The 20,217-nt window shown below is 45.0% G+C and overlaps 1 long non-coding RNA gene across 1 annotated transcript in view; it reads right to left on the bottom strand.

The window, feature by feature from the left end:
• Window positions 1–1,023: 1,023 nt before the first annotated feature.
• The window catches only part of LOC147618310 (uncharacterized), a 53,659-nt gene continuing 34,465 nt past the window's right edge, over window positions 1,024–20,217 (bottom strand). Inside the window, exon 2 of the long non-coding RNA XR_015262088.1 lies at window positions 1,024–1,269. This is a non-coding gene — a long non-coding RNA (uncharacterized LOC147618310). The remainder of the gene's footprint in view (window positions 1,270–20,217) is intronic.

Here is a 20,217-nt window from a genome sequence, read left to right as displayed (position 1 = left end):
ATCTACTCCTTCAACCCCATCCTCACCTACCAGGTTCGATGCCAAAACCTCACAATCAACATCTATTCCTGAAGAAATTCCCACAGCCAAAACATCTATCTCTACCAGGGAACTCAAAGGAAAGACCCTGGAGTCTATGCATCTTCATATCGACAAACGTCATCAAAGGAGACAACCACATGCTCAAAGGCCTCATCATCAACAGCCACTCCACAAGAGACTCTAACCTCATCATCATCCACAATGCCCATGAGTCTCAAACCCACAGCCTCAGCTTCAGCCAAAGTCAAGAAGGGCCACAAACCTTCCACATCAAGACAACTCCACCAAGACTCCCACAATGCCCATGAGTCTCAAACCCACAGCCTCAGCTTCAGCCAAAGTCAAGGAGGGCCGCAAACCTTCCACATCAACCCTAAAGACAACTCCACCAAGACTCCCACAATCATGATATCTTAATAGTATCAAAATGTGGATGGAGAAGCAACTACTTGTAGCTCAAGGCTACTATGAAGGTACCTATCAAATTTGGGTGCATCGACGACGACAGGCAAAACCTCTTCCTAAATGCAGCACTAACACAAGAGCTTGTCTGTTCAAGCAAACAATCAGCAGTCTTCCCTACTGCCTCGACATCATTTCAGAACAAAATCAAGAAGTAATACGGAGACTTAGGAGCACATCAATAATAGAATAACAATGCTCTTGTCACCCCTCTAGAAGTAAGAAATAAGTACATAAGAAACTGTTTCTTGCAAATCATGACATAGATGATCCATAAAATAAAATTAAAAAGCGTCAAATATGCAAATTCACGGAATTCCATCTCATAGAATTACAATTCAAGGAGTTCCATCTCACAGCTTAAGGACCTGCACTTTCACGATTTAAGCCCCATCACAAAATTAAGCCATATCATGCAATAGCCACTATATATTTATTAAGCTTATTGCTCACTATTCTTTTGGCTAAATTAATGTAGCAACTGCTCCATGAGTGCATATCCATACTCATGCAACGAAGAACATTTGCACCAAAGCCTCACCATCAACAACTTCCAAGTACATCTCTGGATGGGGGGGACCATAGTGGGCGAAATCCTGGTCAATGGTATAACCCATCGCCTGGAATTTTCCTTCAAATTATAAACCTCTTCAAACGATGCCACCATCTTCATAAATCATTGATATTCAATCCTTAGTGAAGATATCTATATTAGCCTCTCGCAAGTCGACGTAATTCTTTTAAACCTCACCAACCAGCAAGTGGCTACTTCAACACACAAAGCAGTTCAATAAGAGTCTATAGGACTCAATTCTTGTACTTCATGAAAACATGCTTCTAAGAGCACTTAATTATGCATAAAAACATAAAAAGCACATGGTCAGAAAAAGATAGGATCAGGTCCTACTCAGCAACATTTGACAAGAATCCTGCCACACAAAGGGACATCATCACAAGCCAAGTACTTCAAATGATAAATGTCACTTCAAATCAAATGAGAAACTGAGAATCACCATCTCGTTGTGATGATTAAGTCTACATTCCTCTAGATCCTTCTCTCTCTTCTCTCCCATTATTAATATCTCTTAGTGTCCCCACTAACAAAAATCACATGTAACTTTGCCGATGATTGCCAAAAACAAAGTGAGCAAAAAAAAGAAGGACACAAATATAAAAATACAATCATTCACAAACCCCCCCACCCTGTTAGGAATTTCCAATACACAACTAACCTCTTCATTCATTAACTAGCTTTTCTTATTTCCTCCAGAGGAACAAAGACCATTGAACGTCATTCAATATCAAAGCCATCAACAAAGCTTGTTCATTCTCTCCACACAAAGGTCGAGGACACAATCGCCATCAGGAAGGGGAGAATGTTAACCCAATTCCAAGATTAACAAAAGCTAATGCCATTATCTTATATCACGGAGTCATGGTAGATACACCAAAGGGTCATACATTCATGATATGAAGCAATAGTGTCAAAAGCTACAACTTGGATGGACGCCCGTAATGGTGTGACAGTATTTATGGCGCTTCCCACTTTAAGAGGGTGTGGTAGCAAGTTAGAATGAAGTCCTAAGTGATGTACTTCATGGATATATTATGAGAGTAGTCATTGTAATAGCATTAGGCCTCTTATGAGCCTAAAGTGCCCGGTCGGCCATAGTTTAAGTGAGTGTGAATACTTATGGCCATGTATATAAGTGAATTTCTCTCATAATACAATATACTCTCCCATTGTGCAATTGAGTCTTGCTCTTGCTAATCCTCTTGCTAATCTCTCTCCCTAATGCATGTTAGTGAGTATGTGTGAGTGAAGTGAGGTGAGAGGAGGGACGAGGACCCGTAGTGCAACGCGGCGGTGTGACAACGCTCGCGGGAGACGCAATGGAATTGCTTCTCAAGGAGTTGTAGAGCTTGGAGACCTCAAGGGTAACGAGTTCGGCCATTGGAAAGATCTTCACGACAGTTGTGGTTCACCAGGTAGTCTCTTTTTGGATGTATTTCAACGAGGATTAGGGTGAGCCATAACAAAATGTTAATAAAGCCCTAAAACCGGCATATTTAACTAATCACTTTGTTAAGATTTTGTAGAAAATACCTTCATCTTGAAGTGAAGTGGTAAGACAAGGGGGGTTCATAGTTTGAGTTGAAACAGTGTTAGGGAAACTCCACCCTTTGAGCCTTTTAGCTTGAAAGACTCACAAATGATAAAATGATTAAACATTAATCACATCTTAATGTATGTGAACTGAATAAACAGCTTCAATCTCACCAACCAGTCAATGAAACCAGTCATTTGTGCAGGGCTTGATGACCCAATAGATGATTCTCAAAAGGGTTTCTCTCCTCTCACCAGGATGGTCTCGTGAATTTGTGATTTTTCTCCAGTCTGGTAGCGATATTCACAGTCCCAATCTCGCTATGGTCTTTTGCACACCCTATGACTAGACACAGGTTTTTTTCCCGTGTGAACACACTTATGTGTGTTGGGTACTTTTCTCTAAGCTACTATATGTACTCACTTGTACTTTCAGTTTATTATTATTGAGTACATATTTTCCAACACTCACGTTTCTCTATGCTTGAGGTTGTGTGTGTGTGTGTGTGCAGGCTAGCTGCCCTCCTACCCAACATTGGTATCAGAGCAGGGTGCTGCTAGGGTTAGGGTTACCCCCATTGCCCTTGAGCTTCTCCTCCTGCTTCAGCCTATTGCACACATAAGAGCATTAGGGTTAGGCTGCATCCTGCATTAGGGTTTTTGAGCATTAGGGTTAGGGTTTTCCCTACTGCCTTTGCATCCGCCCTCAATTACCGTGCCGTCACCCTCAAAGCCATCGTTGCCTGTCAGATCTGTCGCCCTACATCATATGACACTCTGTGCGCCAAGACTATACATCGTATGACACCACACTCGCTGCCTAGCGTCACCCATTGTACCTATGCGCAGAGCCACCGACCTATACCTACGTCACCGTCGCCCGTCAAAGCTACTATCACCGCCCCAGATCTATGTCCTGTGCCTCAGATCTGTGCACCTGCGCCGCCCTATACCTGTGTCGCCGCCGCCTACATCTCATTCGCCAAATCTACGCTACCACACCTTAGATCAGCGCCACCCATCGACTGTACAGTATAGCTGCCTTCACCGCCCCAGATTTGCTCCGCCCCTATGCTGCTCGTACTGCGCCACCTCATGTACTTGCTCATACGGCTGTGTGTGCCGACTGTACCTACTGCCTGCCTTGTTGAAGCCGCCCAATGCAAGCTCAGTAATTTTCTTTTTGATTTTTTTTGTAAATTTTTAAAAATTCAAAAATTGCTAGAAAATTAACAAATTAAGTGCATTATTTTTGGTGCTTTTCACCATTGAGCCTGCAATTACAACATTGGCACACATTGGCATTCATTTCAGCAGATTTGGTGCATAATTACACTAGAGATTTGGGGATTTTATAAAAATTGACATTATTTTGTAGGCATTTTGGGTGTTACAGGTACATTTACTTGGCATTGGGGCATTGGGGCATTTTTCCTGATTTTTTGGGACATTACAGCATTTGGTATAGGTGACAATTGCTTTAGTAGATTTACAAGTACAGATCCAGTTTAGATTTGGTCTAATTGGCTGCCTAAAAATTAGGGCTTTTCTACATTAAGCCCATTTTGTAGCATTCGACCAATTTACATGTGCGCGTGTCTACCATCTTAGACACCAAGTCCATTTTGAACCGACTCGCTCACAGCGGAACCACTAAGTCCGATTTGAACAAGGAAGTTCGGGTGGGAACCAACCCATGCGCATGCACCTCACACGTTCATCGCTCATGCACACATCACGCAATAACCATTTCGAGCTTTTAGGTGAGCTCGGGTAGGAAAACCCTCATACCAATGAGTGAAAAAATACAATGCCTTTTTGGCCAAAGCCAAGCCTGTCATCATGAAAAAACTCTTTACGGCTCTCTTTTTGTAATTTTGGGGCAATTACAAACTGTGTGTATGAACTAAGTCTTCAAGAAAAAAATCACAAATATCACAATGCATATTCTCACTATGTTTCTCATGCATGTTAACAAAAGCTTATCAAACTTTGTGTGCGTGGACGGGCACTTGGCCAACAAGCATGTGAACAACACATTAGATTGTGTGTGTGAGTCAACCCTTAATTCAAGGGTTAAAAAGCCTTATCAAGAATTGAATTTGTGTGGCTAGCCGCATTCCGCACTCTATGCAGTCTCTCCCTTTGTTTTTTTAAATTTTCTCTCTCCTCGGCTACCTCTGCAGACAGCAGCTATGGCGGGTACCTCTTGTTCCCTATGGTGATTTCATGCCACCTGACCCTCATGTATGGGAGGCTATGTCATTCTCTGTACCTCTTGTTTCCACACAACCTGGTGTTCCATAGCGGGGCCATCTCTCACAGTCGAGGGCCCTCATCAGCCCTTATGTAGGCCTCTCTACATCAATGACTTAGCCAGGCTCTCTACAACCAACCCATCATGGTGGACATCCGCCCCCCTGGTGCAACCATCTCATGGCATTTGTGCTTCTGCCTCCATGGCAGTCTTCCAGGCATACTCTGCCCCTCGGTCTCTCATCTATATCTGATGCTGCCTCATTGCTTCTTTGATGGCCAGACAACATATCTTAGTTGCTTATGCATTTTGTCACAATCTTTTACTATTTTCTTTTTTTTAAGCCACTCATCTTACAAAAGCCCTATGAGATCCTTTGGACTTGATGCCCAGCTTTGCTTTTGAGCCTTGGTTGTGTTGGGTCTCTACCCACTCGACACCCAAGTTCCTTGTGTACATATGCAGCTCCATTTAGCTTCAATGACTTGCCTCCATAACCTCTTCCATGAGTTCCAACAACCATCAATATGGCTACATTGGGTTTTAAACTTGCATGCTACTTCCTTGCATACAAACTTCAAGGGTGCTTTGTCAAGTTTCTCCCATTGAGAAACTACACGGGCATACACATATGAAAGTTCCCACAACTTCCACCACTTTGCTCATCTCCTTGAGAAACATTCAAAAGTGCATCCTCTTCTTGATGCACACACATGTGAACTTCATTAAATTCACCATCTCACTTGCCATCATCTTGACAAGCATGCACCTCCACACATACTCTTTGCCCAAATGCAAAGAACCATGGGATTCACAAATCCCATCACTAAGAAACCCTTCATTGAACATTGAGCATCCTCCCATGCTCAACACCAAAATTACGAGGCAAAACTTCACAAAACCAACCTTCTTGAGGCATAATTAGCAGCATATCTTCTCTTGGCAGCTTCTCCTTGACGATGATGAAGACTCCATAGCCTTCATAATTCTGAAACCTCCATTTTCAGCTTCCATGATGATAATCAGGCTTTCCATGTTGCAAAACTCCCATTTGCAACTCTCTTGGGCAGCTTCTATGATCTCCAAATCTCCATAAACATAATCTCTCTCCAAATGCAAAACTAATGATAATGAATGTGCTAATTTTTTTTATAATAAACTGAAAATAATGCTTAATCAAAGAAACACACAAACAAGCTAATATACATAATAATCACCATGACCAAGAGCCCACCCAAGCTTTGATACCATGTTAATAATCCATAATTGGGATTGATCATGGTGAAGGACATAGATTAAGCAACATAATTAAGGTGGGTTATACCACACTAAAAACTCCATGACAAGAGAAAGAGAGATTGCACACTCAACACTCAATTCTATTCTATTGCATATCTCAAGTGAACCATACAATGATATAGGCTTTCTAACCTTATCCCACTTTACACATCATCAATATTACATGTGGCATTCCTATCATCTTGCCACAATATCTTGCACGTTTAGGGTGCTTTCCCACATACACACAACACCACGATTACATCTCTCAACAAACCTTGCCCATCGGATCCTCCCAAGACAGAGGACAAGCCTGAAAAGAAAAAGCCCTGTAATTATTGCAGGAAAATAGGGCACACCATAGAGGAATGCAGGAAGCGTCTTGAGAGTGAAAAAAGGAACAAGTTGGCATCTTCGTCCACAAGTCAGATCATGCCAATTTGGCTACACATGTATCAGTCCTTGACCCTTACATCTTCATCACTTGCAGAGATGTCTTCTGATGCCGTTTCTTTTGATGACTATGCTTTATAGTCTATACTCCTTTGGTATACATTGTCTGGCACATGCATTTCAGGGGGGGTTTTACTTGCCCACATGCAGTTGGTGATGCCTCATGGCCACTTATGCTTGTTGACCCTTATGCTTGTCTATGCTAGACGCTTTCTCTTATGTTATGTCTACTGGAGATGCCTTTTATGCTATTTTCCCTTGCAGCGGGATTGTTTCTACAGTGTTGACAATGTCACTTACTCACATATGATGTTTACTAGGAGTGCCTTCTACACACTTGGCCAGTGTTGGCTTGCTCTCATGGTTTTGACATGTCACATGTATAATGTTCATTGTGGGATTATATATCTTTACACTTGCCATACATGTCACTGATCATAGCATCACTGAGAGTTTACCCATTCTCTCATAGCATTGGCTGATGCCTGCCTTGAGCTCCCACTTTTTCTCCTGATTTTCAGCTTTTCCCATTGCTAAATTTTTACTTTTATCAGCCCTACCATTGCTAATTTTTCCTCATCGGATCCTCCATTGATGAGTTTCTCTCTTGCAACTTACATTGCATGTCTCACAGGCATGACTTTTGGATCCTGTTGCCTTTAAACATGCGTATATATGCTACCTCTTCTTATGTTTATCACTGGTGCAGTTACAGAGCTATGCTTTGCTCTCTTGTTGCCATTGACGTGGATTACATGCAGTTCAGCTTGGCATTTGGATGCTTGCCTTCAGGGGGTAATATGCGATGCCTCTTGATTTGATGCAGTTGATGTCCACATGATCTTTGCCATGCATTTCAGGTGATGCGTTTATGTACTATTGTGCTCTAGTATTAGCACTATGACATTGGGGCTTCTGTATTTCCCCGTCATATAGTGCTATCTTTTCCCATTGGCACAGCAGTTCATCTTTGCCATCGTGATCTCTCTTGATCACTCTTACTGTAGAGCATAGTGCAGGGTAGCATTCACAGCTTTATCACCCTGCTTCCAGTTCACACCGTTCACTTGAGGGGGGTTTGTTGATCATATCCACTCCCAGCTAGTTTAGGTGTGAACTCAGCTTACTCACGGGAATTTTTTCCCTGTGTGACTAGACACAAGTTTTTTCCCGTGTGAACACACTTATGTGCGTTGGGCACTTTGCCCTAGACTACTATATGTACTCACTTGTACTTTCATTTTATTATTATTGAGTACATCTTTTCCAGCACTCAGGTTTCTCTGTGCTTGAGGTTGTGTGTGTGCAAGCCAGCTGCCCTCCTACCCAACAGAGCCTCCACGGGCAGGGCAACATCGTGAACACCAACTACGACATCACAGTGGTGGGCAGCACGGCAAGCTTCAGGGGTGTCCACGGATACGCTGCCATCACCAACCTGCGAACACCTGGCTCCGATCAGACCTTTGAACACATCCTAGACTTAGTCCCTGGTGCTTATCCACAGGCGCATGTTCCCAACTTGGTCCCTGTTTCTGGCTCAACCCGTACTTAAAATCTTGACAAACTGGTCGGCCATAACTACCTCTAGTATGGTGTGTGTGCATGGAGTTGATGCTTCAGCGCACAGACCTATGGTCACTCATTGATGGCACTGAGGTTGATCCTGGCCCTACAGCACATGCCCAATGGCCCGTATGAAGATCATTTTCCACTTGGGTGATCATCAGGTGCAGATGGTTCGGTCTCTCACATCATCTTGAGCCGTGTGGGATTTCCTACCCTCTGCCTATGAGCATACTGATCTGGTATCTCAAGTAACACTCGTCAAGAAACTCATCAATCTGACCATGTCAGAAACTCAATCTGTTGTCCAATTCTTGGGACGAATGGCAAAACCTTCTTGATGAAACTGTTGTGAATACCCGACACACTTCAAGCCATGCTCCTTTTGGCAGCACTTCTACCAACTTGGTGTACTTTCATAACCACGCAATCATCTGTGGCTAACCTTCAGTTACAGAATCTTGCCTCAAAAATCTTCCAAGAGGAGATCATGAGAGGACTAAGCCTAAATCCACCCATTAAGTAGTCAAATGTTCAACCAGCACCTAGTGCCCAATCTAAGACTTTCACACCATATAATGGTAATAACACTTCCAGATATTGCAAGTGTCGAGGTCATTTAGAGAAAGATTGCCGCACCAAGAAGCGTGACCAATCTTTTACTAGACCTCCCAGATAGGAGGCAAATTTTACCATGTAAACCCTAAAGACTCCAGGGAGCCCCTCCAATTATTTGCTACATCTCTCATTCCCCAGAGTACCAACCCTGCATATATGTGGTATTCAACACTGGGGCAACGCACCACATGACCTTTCACCTTGACTGGCTCACAAATTATACACCATTACCCTAGCCTTTTCAAGTTCACTTGGGTGATGAAAGCATCAATCATGCAGAGGGCTTTTTTTTTTTCCCGACTAGCCTGAGGCCCAAGACCTCCTGTTGTTACTAATTTTTCACCACCCATAGGCGCCTGCCCGTAGGCGCTTAATTATCCGACCATGGGCGATGCTGCCAGGGAAGCACGAAGGGGGGTTTTGAACCCAGGACCTCTTGGTCCTAGGCAAACACCTTCACGACTTGAGCTATCACCTCATTGACCAATGGTGTCCTTTCTTACTCAGAAATACTGGACCATTTCAAGGTCTACAAGGAAAGAGCTGAAGAGTACAACTTGGGGCTAGGATCCAGATACTTCGTTCATCTTCTTCTATTGTCAACTGCTGGAGTACAACTTGGGGCTAGGATCCAGACACTTCGCACTGACAATGGAGCAAAATATGTTTCAAACCAGTTCATCTCCTATTGTCAACAGAATGGTATTTCCCATCAATATGCCGTCACTCATTCCCCGCAACAGAACAGGGTCATAGAGAGAAAAAATTGCACCCTTCTCAATTCGGCCCTCCGAGTCGCCAATCTTGACGACCTTCTTCCTCTAGTCCAGGTCATCAAGCTCGTCGGACTCACCTTCCACTGCTTGGACACCATCTCCAGCCACCGTTCACGACCGTCACCCGGGGGTCCTCCTCCAATGGCACTTCTTCAGAGTTACCCCCACCCTCCATTGCATTGGCAACCCCTGCCACATGTATGGCGGACAACACCTTCCTCTTCAAACAGTCAGATGTCGGCCCCTTTCCATGAGGTGCAGCCAGTTCACATTCACTCTTATGTGAACCCATCCAATATCCATGTGTCCACACATGCAGCCGCCCACCATCCCCATTCCGTGCATCAGCACGTACCTTTGGGACCAACCATTTCCTCAGGTGCACATCAGATTCGCCCACATTTTTCTCCTGCTGCTACTGGCGACTCCCCTTCACCCTCTTCATCCGTCCCTGAAGGTTCAAGTGAGCCTGAATCACAGCGTGCCATGGCTCCTGGTGCCCATTGCTCAACATCCTCATCTTTTGATCGTCCACCAAAGAAGACATGTTTGCTCTGCCCAAACTGACATTTCTGCTCAACTAAATGTTGCTGCTGCAACACCACTTGAAATTTCCCTCTCTGATCTGCCTGATCCAGATAACAGTCACACCCTCAACAAAGCTCTCTCGGGCCGGACTGCAGCGTCCAATGAAGGTAGAAGTCATGATGAGCCACCACAGCCACAATCATTCTGAAAGATGGCATTCCAAGGACCAACAAGAATGTCTCAGTGTAATCAAATCCAGGGCTTTGTGAAAATTCCCAAGTAACCAGCCGGGCTTTAAATCCGCCTTCAGCTTGTGTTTGAGTATCAATTTGCAAGTCATGGCATGTCTGCCTGGTGGAAGATCCAGGTGGCATTCTTCTGTAAGGCATGGTACTCAACATCCACAGCACCATGAATGTCACTATCACTTTTTGCATGGTGATCTCATGGAGGAGATCTACATGCAGCACCTCTTTTGTTTCAATCTCAAGATTCTGCTCAACAAGTGTGCCAGCCAAGGTCCTGTAGGGTCTTAAACTGTCATGTAATCCGTAGTGACTACATGAGGGCTCGACCGGGCTCCGAGTACGCACGCCGGATAGCGGGCAGGGAGCGAGTCTGGGGTTCAGGAGTGAGATGTACGGGTCGTAGCACCGCGGGCGTCTGGGCTAGTGTGGGCAGGTAGGCCACTACGTATAGCCCGGCGGAATGGGGAAGGGTAGTTGGAACTGTGGGGCGCATAAAGGAAAAAGCTCACTATCTCTCTCTCATCGTCCACAAAGGAAAGGGACAGCAGCATCACAAAAGAAAAAAAGAGAAGAGCTGTCTCTCTCTCTCTCTCTCTCTTGTCGTCCAATACAGCCGGCGCATTGTAACGCACACATGATACAGATTGTGAGCGCATCGGGTGGTGAGCAAAGCTTTGAGCCTTTTCGCTTAGCTAAGAGGACCATGTGTGCTCGCATACAGGCCAGCCAAACGACAGCACACAAAGCGTGGTTGGGGGGGCGGATACAGCCGCAAATCGTGGGCAATAGAGCCACCATAGCCACGAAAACGGCAGCCTGCATATGTCGACAGACGGCAACAAAATCGCCAGTCACAACACGCGCACACAGTCAGCAAAGATTTGATTACTCTCTCCTTGTCTCATTGCTTACAAGCTGAGGGGTGTGTGTGCTCACTGCGTTGCAAAATACTGCAGCAGTGGCCGGAATACAATGATAGGGGCCAGCTATCCTCAACAATAGCGGCCACAACAACACGGCCATTAAGGGCAGGGCACGAACAACAGTGTGCCGCAAAGCAGCGCAGCCACAACAGCAATACGGGCGCACAGCTGTGCGAGTATAGGCAACATTGCATTGCGTTGTCTTCTGAGTGCCGGACTTCATCGCCGGATTCGTTGCCACAGCGCACGCCACCTCGCGGGGATATTTCGGGTAGCTAGTTCCAGTTTTACCCTGCATCTTTGTCTTTATTTATTTTCATTGAATATTATTTTCCATATATTCGGAAAAAAGCCTATATATATATATATATATATGTATATATATATATATATATGTATATATATATATATACATGTATATATATATATATACTATGTATATATATATATATATATGTATATATATATATATATATAGATATATATATGTATATCTTTTAAAAAAAAGGAAAAGAAAAATCCAAAATATCTAGTTGTGGTAGTCCACCCGTAGGGAGTCTAGGAAATTTTTCTCGTATGCTATCCTCCATTTCCGGCCTTTCACAGGTTAAGTTTGGCCGCATGCGCCAAGCAGCAGTGGCTCGTTAGACCGATAGTTTATCTGCTCCCTCGGTCTCACGTGAGACTCCGGATGTGTCCATTGATTCAGAGCCCATTGCGCCCTTGTCTATAAATGACCCCATGGGACCATCCGTAGTGGTGGCTCCACACGGATACCATGGACCGAGATGAGTCGGATATAGATCTCTCTAGAGAGTCCATCTCCCAACAATTTGTCAGGAACAAAGAAATTGTTGTCAGGACCAAAGAACTTGAAAGAGCCCAATTTGAGATTTTGACTATGTTGAGGAGCATCCATGGACGTTTAGATGCTATTCCAACCACTCCATTAGGGAGTACAATTGCGCAGCGCGTAGCGCAGAGGAGGGTGAGATTCCCTTCTCCAGGGGATGTAGGGTCCAACACAGGTAGGCAGGCCGTACCGTCTGCCAAGCAGTCCGTAGCAACTGCTAATCTTCTCAAAGATCTCAAGCCGCCGAGCTTTGGGGGAGAGGAGAAAGAGCGCAACAAGGATTCAGTGAATATCTTTGTACAAAAATGGTCGGATATTCATAACCTTAGGCAGACACCTGAGATATGAAGCCCGTAGAGACTAGTCTGTCGTCGTTGACTGGCAAAGCATATAAATGGTGGATGAGTTTGGCCGATAATGCCAAACGTCCTAGGTGGATTTCGAAACGTTGTTTCGAAAGAATTTTTACCAGTGAATCATTTGCAGAGATCCTGGCGTGAGTGGAATAAATGCTCGATGCGTGGCATTTCTCACCCCCAGTACATCTCCAACAACCACGAGATTGTGCTTAAATTGAAAGAAATCGATGAATTCCAAACTTTAACGGGTTCACGAGGGGATTACACCTGGACTTTGAGGCTTTTGTGGAGCCCAAGGAACCAAAAGATCTCAATGAGGCCATTAAATATGCACAGATTTATGATGATGTTTTGCGTCATTCTAAATCGGGTCTTGGTAAAGCAAGAGAGGAAAGGGGTGGTTCGAGCTTTAAAAGAAAGTTCTTTTAGGGTGATAGGGCCCAAGGGAGCTCTGATGAGCAGAGAAGGGAGAGTGGACACTGGTCGAAGAAACCAAGTCGTCTAAAAGAGAGAAACCATGCGAGAACCCTTTAAAAAGAGCAGTATGAGAATGCGATATAAGAAAATTTATGCTTTCGCTGCTTTGAGGCAGGATATAGCAAAGTAGCATGTCCTAAGCTGGGTACTAGAGGGAGTTCCAGTGACGCAAGGAGGAGGGGAAATCCTCCCGACAGGTGCATACCATCCAGAGGTTCCCACTCAGTTCTGCAGAATTCCGAGAGGTAACTGTCTGTCATACGGATAGTATCCATGCTTACTGCGTGGCACAGGCCATGGGACAGCCATCGGTGGGACCACATGATTTGGTCCGTCTATATGGCAAATTAGGTGGCCGTAGAGTCACCGTCATGGTAGACGACGGAACCACGCACACCTTTCTTAACTATGCATTGGTTAAGAAGTTGCACTTATCCGAAACCAAAAGTGATCATAAGTATACTTCTTCTCAAATAGTGACTTATGGCTCTTGGTGTTTGTGGCTATATGGTGGCACTCCTGTCAGACATCTCCAGTGGGATCCAGGTGAGTGGAAGTAGATTGATGCCTCCGATCCATTGAAAAGCCTTCCTTTTTTCAGTTTCACGGTCAGGAATACAAGGCTTCTCATCCCTCGACACATGCATAGGATCCCTACGCTCACGCCTCATTGGAACAGTTATGACATCACTCCAGTGATACAACACAGATATTGGCATAGGCTTTGGCGTTCATACAGAAGGAGCCAGATCTCTTATTTCTTTTGGTTATTTTTAGATGGTGGTCTCCCCACCAATCAGTGGAGATCCGTTCTTGGTGTAGCACCTACTTGCCCAAGATGTGTGGCAAATTCTGAGACTGTACAACATTGTTTAGGGGGATGCGGCACAGCACAACCTATTTAGGGTTCTATAGCCCAACTTATGGGCAAATTGAGTGGTCGTGCCATGTATGTTACTTGGGGGTAGTTGCTGGGCTTTCCCAATCTGGTTCGCACTTTTTCTACAAGGGTAGTTGTCAGGCGTTTTTCTGTAAAGATGTTTTGAGTCCGTGTACATATGGGATGCGTGGTGTGCAATAAAACTTTGCCCTGAATGCCCTGGCAAATGTATAGGCTGAATGGTTTGGTAGTGAGCTGGTATATGCACGTGTTTTTTTTTGGGAGCAAATGCTGGGTTCTGGAAGTTTTATAGCAGCAATATGGTGTGCACATGGTTACTAAAAGCAGGGCACCGACTGGGAAATTGTCGGGTTTGGTAAGTAGATGCAGCTGACGAAGGCCGGGGGCAGCTCTGGTATTGGAAAGTTATGGGCGCGGTGTAATGATCTGAAGCATAAGGAGAAGGAGGGGTCTTTTAACAATGTGGTGACCATCCTTGAAGCTTTTAAAAAAATAAAATATAATATAATACATTGATTACATGGCCACCTTGTAAGGGGTTACGTGGAGATTAGTGTGGCAGCCAGCGCAGCATCCAGAAGCTGGCGAGATTGTGAAGGAAGGAGAGGATGGCCGCCTCGAAGATATAGCCACCGAGTAAGAGAGAGATGGCTAAGCACCGGCGAAGGGGAGCTGCAGAAGAGGGAAGCTGTCGAGCGCTGCCCGGAAAGATGACCGCCTTGCTGGTATGAGAGGGAGCCAGAGAAGAGGAGCGCAGATGAGCCGGCAGGTTGTGTGGAGATAAGGAGCCGCCTTGTGAGGGACCTTGGTAGCTGGTAGATAGCGTGGCTGAAGGGAGGCGCCCGCGTCATCAGCGTGGAGAGGTTGGCGAGTGAGAGGAGAGCGCGGGTCCAGAAAGAGGCGCTGCAGAGACAGACAAAGAAAGTAGCCGCCCAGGTGTGAAGGGCTGATCACAGAGAGCTGGCTGGCGGGTATTGTTGCTGGAGGTGAGAGAGGCCTCGAAGGCAGACGTGAAGACTAAAGGGCCGCCTGGTGAGATGGCTGGGTTTGTTTTTGCAGGCGCCAAAGGGTGAGCTGGAGGTGCAGAAGCGTCAAGGCTGGCGGGTGATTCTGAGAAGCAGCAGACAGGCGAAGTAGTAAGAGATAGCCGCCTGGTGCTTGGAGGCGTGGGAGCCGTGTGTGAAGCGCAAGGGGGTACTATTGCAGCCAGAGGTTGGCGAGTGAGAGGCAAGGCAAGGTTGTGCCGCCTGGAAGACCAAGGACTGGCGAGTGATAGCTAAAGGGCTGCAGCAGGCGCTTTGGACGTGGGCAGAGCCTGGCTGGAGTGCAGCGTGCAGGTGAAGTGAGGAGCCGCCTTGTATTTGAGGAGCGGGCTGGTGATTGCGAAGGCAGAGAAACTGCCAAAGGGTTGACAGTCGCGAGGAAAGCTGCATGGGGGCCGCCTCAGAGGTGACTAGTATTGGTGCAGCTGCTGGTTTTCTACTGGGAGGTAGCCGTCTTGGTTCGAGGCCTCTGGTGTGAAACCAAGAGAAAGCTTTGGGTAGTGTGTGTGTGAGTTGTTTGCTGTGAGTGTGTGATAAAGGAGAGTGCGAGGAAGAGTGGGTTGAAACTTATAAATTGATAAAATTTATGTGACCCCTTGTAAATGGACAACAGGGTTTGTGTTGATGATATGTGAGTGGCTTAGCCTTGCTAACAGATAAAAGGCCTGGATAATGAGATATGTGAACCATTGAAACTGCCTTTCTTTGGGTATCTCTGGGTGGTAGAGAGAGAGAGAGAGAGAGAGATTTCTTTCCAACTAGAGAAGGTGGTGGTGCCCCTTGTGCTTGTGAGACTCACAGGTCTTTCATGGCACCGTGATGCTCCTCAGTGGTTGAGATCACCTTACATATTGGGGTGAGTCGGCGAGCTATAGCGGCCTTCCTGTGTTCCTGAGGTGGTGAGTCGGCGAGCTATAGCGGCCTTCCTGTGTTCCTGAGCTGCCTCAGAGTAGTGATACAGACACTGCTATTTTCATTCGTAGAGGTATTGCCTAGCATGGTGCCCCCACTGAGGATAGCTCTGCTATTTTCTTCAGTTTACTAGGGTGTAGGCCCTAGGAGTTGAGAGTTTCAAGGAAGGTGCTTTCTTGGGATTTGAGGTGAAATTTGGGGGTTAAAATGATGTCTTATCCAGAGTTTTATGGTAGCCCTAATGAGGATGTGGCAGATTTCTTGGAAAGGATGGAGGTTGCATGCATAAGCAACCACATCAATGAGTCGGTACAGGTGTTGCGGCTACTGAGCATTTGCTTGAAAGGGGATGCAAGGACCTGGTACAGGGCTTATGAGGAGTCATTGAGGGTTGCTGTTCCACGTCTTGATATGACTGAGAATGGATTAAAGACAGTACTCAGCAACAGGTTCAAGAAGGTAGAAGACCCCGACAAGGTTTGGCATGAGGTGCAAGCTCTCACACAAGGTGAGTTTGAATCAATAGATGATTATATGAAGAAATTTTCTTTGCTATGGGAGACTCTATGCAGGGCTTTAGGGGAAGACCAGGTACCTCCTGACATGATGAAAAAAAACAAGTTTGTAGCCGGGCTTAAGAGGAGTATTCGCTGGAAAGTGAAATTGAAGAAGCCCAGGTCTTATGAGGATGCGGTAGAAATTGCTAAATCAAAAGATTGGAAGTTGCAGCAGATGAATCAGTTGGGGATGATTCCAGTTGTAGCACAGCCGGAGATTCGTAGAGTGGAGGCTACACCCATGAATGCAGTGATTGAGAGGATGAAGCCCACTGAAGCCCAAGCTATGCAGATGGTGCCACAAGCTAGTCAAGGAGTACCTATGGTTCCTGCAGGTTCTGATGAGGGATTGCGACAGGATATGAAACAGATGGTTGATCTTATGAAGAATTTGAGCTTAAATTTAATGGGAAGTACAGGTGGTGGACGTGGTAGAGGCCGAGGCAATAATCATGAAGGGGGAGATGGACAAACAGGGTATGGACGTGGTCGTGGTAGAGGCCGTTGTTTCATCCCTACATGCTGGAATTGTGGTGAGCTTGGTCATCTGAGTACAGATTGTGATAAGCCTCAGCGAATGGGTGGTGATATGTACCCACTATCTTCACAGTTACCTGACAGGTCAAATGATTATGGTATTGATATTAGGGATCAAGCAGGCCCCAGTGGAATCACAGCTGAGGAGAAGGGGAAGGCAAAGGTTGTGAATGTTGTTACTCTGGAGAATGTTCAGGTGAGAGAAGAAGGGGATGTGATGCCCGTTGGCAAGCGCACAACGGATGAAAGAGAAGGAAAAGGGGTGGCTAGACCCAGCTGTAAGAAGAGGAAGCAGCAGGAAGGAGAAGATGTGAAAGCCAAAAGGAAACGGAAGCCTCGTAGAAGGTTCCAGGTGTCAGACTTCCCACTGGGGGATGGGCAAACCAGCTATGACTTGAAATCTGATTTGGTGAACAGGAAGGCCAACATCACCTTTGGGCAGTTGGTGGAGATGGCCAAAATTGAGAAGGCAATGGAAGGGACTTGTGAATCCAATGGAAAAGGAGTCAGAGAAGAGGTCAGTCAAAGTATTATCTTTAGAAGAGCTTCCAGATATTTGCCCTATTGTGGAGGTGTGGAGTAAAGGTAGGAACCTTGGTCAGGCCTATATAGATGGAGGAGCTCAAATCTGTGTGATTACCCAATCATGTGTGGAGCAGTCAGGCTTGATGGAGCAGTCAGGCTGCTTGAGGGTGTCTGGGGTTTCTAGTTTTCAAATCAGGATGGCTAATCATCAAAAGGTAAAATGTCTTGGTATGATAAAGGAGTTGGAAATTGAAGCTTTTAATGTCAAAGCTACTGTAGATTTTCATGTGATGCCTGCGGGTCTTGGTGCTTTTCCAATTATTCTTGGACGACCCTGGTTGCGAGTGGTGGGTGCAGTACAAGACTGGAGGTATGGGACCATTTCTTTGCATAATAAGCAGGGTAATAAAAAATCTTTTGAGATGCATAGTAGGAGATCTTTGAATGATGTGTGGGAGAGGCCACAGGATTCGAGTGAAGAGGAAACTACCACCACTACTTCTGAATCAGAGATGGATTCATCGACTACTGCTTCTAGTGGAGAAGAGGCAGATGTGGCTTTCCTAATATCAGAGAAACAAGGTAATGAAGATAAAGAAGTGCATGAAGTGGGTGTTGAGGGAGAAGATACTTTGGGGTCGTATGAAGTGATCGAGGAATTACTGCAGCCAAAGATAGAAGTGAAGAAGAAGCAGGAGCTGATTGAAGGAATGCTGAGTCCGGATCTCTCGAGTGGAGAAAAGGTTAGATATGTTAATATGCTGTCTCATTTTCCAGAATTGTTCATCACTTCTTATAAGGAGATTCGAGGATTTAAAGGGCCAGATTTGAGGATTGAATTGAAGAAGGTGTAAAAACAGTTAGGCAGAAGCTTCGCAGGATGGGACGAGAACAAATGCAGGCCCTGAGAGAGGAAGTTCATAAGCTGTTGAGTGCAGGTTTCATTACACCAGTGGACACATCTGAGTGGGTAAGTCCTACGGTGGTGAGTCCAAAGAAGGATGGCAGGTGGCGTATATGTGTGGATTTCAAGCCTTTGAATGCTGCTACAAAGAAGGATTCTTACCCCCTACCTTTTTTGAATGAGATCTTGGATACTGTAGTTGGATATGAAAGGTATAGTGTTTGTGATGGGTATTCAGGTTATTTTCAGTTAAAGATTGCAGAAGAAGATCAGCGCAAGACGACTTTCATTACATCGTGGGGGTGTTTCTGCTACAAAGTTCTTCCTTTTGGATTGATGAATGGACCAGCCTACTATCAGAAAAGGGCAAATTGGGTATTATCTCCTTTTTTGAACAAGTTTGTGAAGGATTTTATTGATGATTTTTGTATATACAGCTCCAGGCAAGAGCATTGTGATAGGCTGACTACAGTTTTTCAGCGTTATGATGAGTGTGGTGGTCAATTAAATCCAAAAAAGTGTTTTTTAGCTCAACCGAGGGTGAAGCTCTTGGGCCATGTTGTTTCAGAGAATGGTATTGATCCGGATCCTGATAAAGTCAAGTCTCTTCTTCTTCTTCCTACACCAAAGAATACAAGGCAACTGGCTACTTTTGTGCAAAAGGTGAAGTATATGGCTCGATTCATCTCTCTATCTTCACAGTTGTTATATCCTTTGCAGCAAGCAGCAAAGCATGATCCTTTGCATTGGACGGAGGAGTGTGAGGTGGTTTTCCAAAAAGTGAAAGAGGTGTTGGGAGCTATTCCTACAATGCAAGCGCCTAACTGGGAACAGGTATTTTATGTTAACCCTTCAGTAGGTGAAGATGCAATTGGAGCTATGTTGTTACAGAAGGGGAAAGAATCACATTATATGCAACCAGTTTACTGTGCTAGCAGGGTAAAACTTGCCAGGAAAGGTTGTTATCAGAGGTGGAACTTGTTATGGTTAGTGTGATGTATGCATGTAGGCGGTTCCGCCATTACTTGTTGCCTCGCCCCTTTGTGTTTTTGACGAGCTACACTTTTTTGCCTCAGTTGATAAATGGCACAAATTTATCTAAGGCTATGATGAAGTGGGTGATTGAGTTGCAGGAATTTACTTTCTCATTCTTGGTGGAAGAGAGTACCAGAGCTACCTTAGCTGATCTACTGACATATAAGGAGAGTCCTCTTCTTATAAAGGAGGAAACTATCAAGAAGCCAGTTGAGGATGCGGCTGAGTTGGTGAATGCACACTTATTATATTTTGATGGTTCTTACAGGAAAAGCCATGATGCAGCCTCAGGAGGTTTGGTGCTTTATGATCCACAGGGTTGCCTTGTTTTTAAAAAGGGTGTTAAGGTGGATGCACATAGCAACAATGAAGCGGAGTATCTGACTTTGGAAGTTGGATTGCAAATATGCTTGAAGCATGGTGTACACCAGATTCGCATTCGAGGAGATACATTGCTTGTGGTAAAACAGGTATTGGGAGTTTGGAAGTCAAAGAATATGTTACTCAAAGAGATGTGTTTCAAGATTAAAGGTTTGCTGAAGGAATTTGAAGCTTGGAGTCTAAAGCATGTGGATCGAGGTCATAATGAGGAGGCTCATGAAGCAGCCCAGGGAATGATTGGTGAAGTTTTTGTTCTTAAAGCTCATGCATCATTTTATTGTGGCAGGGAGAATTTACTGGATGTTGAGAAGTTTTTGTTAACAGGGATAATTCCTAATGGTATTGAAAAATCAAAAAAATATGGTTTCATCAGGAAAGCTGCAAGGTATGTGATGGTTGGTGATGCTTTGTATTTGAAGAGAATTGATTTGATAATGCGACGGATACCTTGGAAGGAAGAAATCTACAAAATTCT

This window comes from Cibotium barometz, chromosome 35, assembly GCF_041138505.1.
Source record: "Cibotium barometz isolate CiBa-2024 chromosome 35, ASM4113850v1, whole genome shotgun sequence".
NCBI lineage: Eukaryota > Viridiplantae > Streptophyta > Polypodiopsida > Cyatheales > Cibotiaceae > Cibotium > Cibotium barometz.
Note: the sequence above shows the minus strand (reverse complement) of the source record. Positions and strands in the feature narration are given on the sequence as shown.